Consider the following 4,873-nt stretch of genomic DNA (forward strand, 5'->3'; position numbering starts at 1 on the left):
GAATACCTTTGACAAAATCAGTAATCGCATTCATACATTCTTCAGCCAAATTATAGTATGTCTTAATACCCATTAATCTAGTTGCAGATGATAAGGCTGAATGACCATCTCTACAATTTTGATACAAAGGCTGTTTTCTGCATCCAACATGTCAAAAAAATCTCCTAGATTCGGGATTTGGTTCTTCCCCTCTATAATGATCATGTACCATCTGCTCAGTACCTACACCATAATCTATATCCGTTCTAGATTCTTCTAACCTAATATCAGGCTGAAGGTCACTAACAGGATGAGGTTCGCTAGTACTACCATATTCATAACCAGTTTCCCCATGAAGGTACCAAACTTTATAATTACGTGAAAACCCTTTCATATACAAATGAGTCCAAACATAAATTCTTTTATAATCTTATTATTATTGCAAGTAGAGTAGGGACATCTTAACATACCACTTTTTGCATCCGGTTGCTGTTGAACTAGCCTCATGAATTCTCTAATCCCTTGAACGTATTCTTTCGTAAGCAAATTGGTGTTGGGATCCAAATGAGGTTTATCCATCCACGAACGATAATAAGCTCCTGAAGACATGATTTTCACGAAATTGTTATGACTAAAGAGAATGAAGAGAGAATGAAGTGTGAATGAGTTGAATGAGGAGGTTGCATTTATAGGAAATTGCTTACGGCCATCCGACGACTTTCCGACGAAATTCCGACGGATGTAAAGCAGTCCGTCGGAATACCGTCGGTATTTTCCAATCTCAAACGGATATAAAACGGTCATATATATTTGTCGGCAACGGTCACATGGTTCGTCGGAAAATTCCGACGGAATACCTGTTATATCTGTTAATCGGAATGTCGTCGGAAGTTCGTCGGTATATTCCGATGAATTTCCGACGACTACAATGGTTATATGTTTTATCGGAATGTCGTCGAAAAGTCGTCGGAAAATTCCGACGAGCCATGTTTCGTCGGAATTCCGCCGGAAATGGCCGATGGACTTCCGACAACTTCAATTTTTTGGTTTTCGTCGGAAATTGGTCGGAAATCCGTCACAAACGTCCGACGACATTGAAGTCCGTCGGAACCTCCGTCAGAATTCGGCGTGTTTTCTTGTAGTGCATCGTCAGGGCATCTCAATTCTAAAATAGAGTTTAGAGTGAAATGCTCCAATGGTATTTTATTTTTCACCATATAATAGAGTGAAAACTAGGTTTACTTCAAATATAGAGTAACTTATTTATTTTTTGTTCATCGCTCTACTTTTTTACTCTAAAATAGAGTATCATTATAGCAGATTCCAATTCTATTATAGAATTATTATATTTTAGAGAAAAAAATAGAGTAAACCATTGGAGATGCAGTAGAGTCACGTGCGGCTTTCTTAAATCCACAGGCATTTCCCTATCTTTCTGAGCTAACCCACACCATCTTAGTGCTCCTCTCCGAGTTTGAGACGTGGCACTGGAGCATGTCCATCAAGATAAGAATAAGATGGCCACACTAATGGCTGAAAGCGTCACAAATATTTATTGTTAACTTCCAGTGGAGCCTGTCACTTCCAAAATTTGTTCTGGCTCCATCACCTCATTCTTCGGGAAGCTCGTGATGGCTAATTAAGGTCTCTCTACCTCTCGATGTCTCAGTGGTTAGTTCTCTTTTTCCCAAACCACTGTCTTTTTTTTTTCTTTATCTATCCTGCGTCCCCTCTGGAGTCTTGATCCATGTGTACGCCCTGCCGGCCTTAACACCACTCCAACCAAGCATTGGCTTCAGGCCGCAAAATTTATAAGATTTATTTTTGGCCAAAAAATTACAAATGTTTCTTCCTCTGGTAAGCTTATTACTTTTTGTAAATTTTCTTTTGTAAAAATTTGCAAATCATCCAATTTTTCTTTCTTGCTTGCAGTCTCCAAAGTTGAGGACAGACTTTGTGTGTACAGTGTTCTGCTTTTCTAGTTTTGGTTATTTTGTTTGTTCACCTGTTTTTCAGCGATACTCTTTTGGTTTTAGTTTCAGTTGGATCCATTCGAAATGTAAATTGAAAGTGTTAAAAAAGTCTAACGTTAGAAGGATAAAATTGTTATTTTACAACTACTCGACAATTTCTAATATTTTTATGTGAAATTACTACATTCACATTAATTTCTAGTTTTAAGGTATTTTAGATAATTTCATCTCTATTTAATACTTGCTTTATATTTTTATGCAAGAAAATAAAGATTTCTTATTTATTTTTTTTGAGAAATTTCTTATTTAATTATACTTTCTTATATCTGTATAATATTATTTAAAAATTTAGTTTCTATGGTGTCGTTAGTAATATCTTTTATTAAACTTTCTTTTTGTTAATATTTATTTTCAAATCACTTAATTATCAAAAAAGTAATTTATTATAGAAATAAATATATTTAATATAAATATATGTGTGTATATATCAATTTTTGAATTTATTCAAAAAGGAAATTAATATAAAAGGCAATATCCTTAATATATATCTCATTTTTATATTTAAAATAATTAATTTAATAAAAATGAATTTATTTTATAAAGATCAAAAAGGAATAGAAAACAAAAGATAATATCTTTAATATAAAATATAGCAAGTTGTTATATTTAAAATATATAGTTTAAGAAAAACGAATTATTTTATATATATCAAAAAGGAAATATATTTAATATAAAAATAAATTTTCTTGTTTAATTTTTTCTAAAAAATTAAGTAGTATAATTGAATTTATGTTTATTTGTTTTGAGTGTTTTAGATTAATAACTTTGATTAAAATGATAAATATTCATTTTAACTAATAACTTTTTATTGTAGTCTTATATTTTAAATAATGCAATTTAAGATTAGTTTTAAACAATTCAAGCTTAAGTAATAGAATAGCATTTCATTGTCAAAAAAGAAAAAAACAATACCTTTTCAGTTTTGATATTTTGTTTGTTTATAAATTTTATCAGTGATTTATGTGTTTTCAAAAATTCGTAGAATAAAGTCCAGTAATAAACCAAAAATAAAGTTATACAACACTATAAATATAATAACCATACACACGATAAGAAATTGACTACACCAAAAGAAAATTAAATTGAAATAAAAAAACAAATATAATAAAGTTAAATATATTTCAAAATCAAGTACACTAAAACATCACAACTCAATAACCCGTAAACAACAACATTAACTAAGCTAATATAAAATATAAAATAAATAAAACAAAAATAAATATTAATAAACTATTGCAATTTAGTTTGTTTCCGTAAATATATATATATATTCCCGCGTTTGAGGGTGAGTCAGCTAGTTAGAAGTAAATGAGAACAAACAAATTAAATTTATACTGTAACAAATAACGCAAAACCAATAGTTTTAAACTTATAATTGATTGTGGATATAATTTCTTTATAAAAATTTAAATATGGTGTGCGCCACCCATTATTCATTAAATCACTATCATTAATTGTTCTTAGAGCATCAGCAGTGGTGTATAATGGTTGAGTCTCTCAGCAAAGATAAAATATTATGATAATTATATCTTTTAATCTTTTGAATAATTAGAACATTTAGAGACTGACAAATGGAGAAAAATTTATTGTCAAGAGACTTAAGTCTCTTCATACACAATCGATACATACTTCTCTCTTCCTTTTGCATTTATTTTCTATTTATTATCTTTAATTTTAATTATAAGAGACTCATACAATTTAACCAGTGCGCATGCTCTCAGTAACTTGGTCATCGGTAGTAATTAGGTACTTACTAGTTAAGTCACCAAATAAATAAGAAACTTTCAAATGATATATAACCAGATCAAGGGAAACTCGAAAAGCTACACATTTTCAGAAAAAAATCTTAAGAACTGGAATTTCTTAGCAATTGTAAGTTTTTCAAGTGCAATTATTTTTTCTGACAAGTAAGGACATTAACTACATTTTTTCTCATGTCTTACTTGGTTTTCACAGTTAATCAAGGGAATCCGATCATGTTTTTTTTAATTATTGTCCATGATCCTGCTATCGGCTGGACAAGATTATAACAACGATGTCAAAATTAGTCTGAAGAGGATCAAAACGAAAAGAATCACGTAAACCTGAAAAATCTTAATGTGGCAAAAGATCATATCATACAAGAAAAATTCACACTACTATGGTATGATCTTCTGCCACTTTAAGGTTTTTCATTTACGTGATTCTTTTTCGTTTTGATTCTCTTCTGACTAATTTTGATATCATTGTTATTATCTTGTCCAGCCGATAGCAGGATATAATAATAAAAAAAAAAGAACATGCTTGAATTCCCTTGATTAACTATGAAATCAAGTAGGACATGAGAAACAATATAGTTAATGTCCTTGTTAGAAAACAATGATTTTACCATGGTAGTGTGAATTTTTCTTGTTGGTTAGTATGATATGATCTTCTGCCACTTTAATGTTTTTCAGGGTTACGGGTTACGTCATTCTTTTTCCTTTTGATCCTCTTCAGAGTTTGACGGTCCTTTTTGATACTGGAAGCTTGGATCTGTGGGTACCTAATCCAGGTTGGAGGAGTCGCGATTGTCTAAAATATATATCTGGGGAATCATCAACTTACAAACAGAAAGGTACGTATTCCTCTAATGTTCTCATTTTTGGCAATATCCATGGAGCATGATTAATGTCATGATTAATGTCTAACTCTAGATATTATAAGAACATCAACAAATCTCGCATATGGTGATGATAATAAAACTCACGGATTACCTTAGCAAAGATGATGTAACGACTGGTGACATTCTTTTTCTTTTGTAACTTAGACCGATGACATTCTTGTGAAGCAACAAGTAAGACTGATCTTACATTTACTTGGATTGATTTTATTCGTTTCTA

At 30.8% G+C, this 4,873-nt stretch overlaps 1 long non-coding RNA gene across 1 annotated transcript; it reads left to right on the plus strand.

Moving 5' to 3' along the window:
- The first annotated feature begins 1,327 nt into the window (after window positions 1-1,327).
- Window positions 1,328-4,873, plus strand: LOC125582049. Its single transcript, XR_007319883.1, has 2 exons — window positions 1,328-1,650; window positions 4,491-4,873. It is a non-coding gene; the product is annotated as an uncharacterized LOC125582049 (long non-coding RNA).

This window comes from Brassica napus, chromosome C2 (genome assembly GCF_020379485.1).
Source record: "Brassica napus cultivar Da-Ae chromosome C2, Da-Ae, whole genome shotgun sequence".
NCBI classification, from domain to species: Eukaryota; Viridiplantae; Streptophyta; class Magnoliopsida; order Brassicales; family Brassicaceae; genus Brassica; species Brassica napus.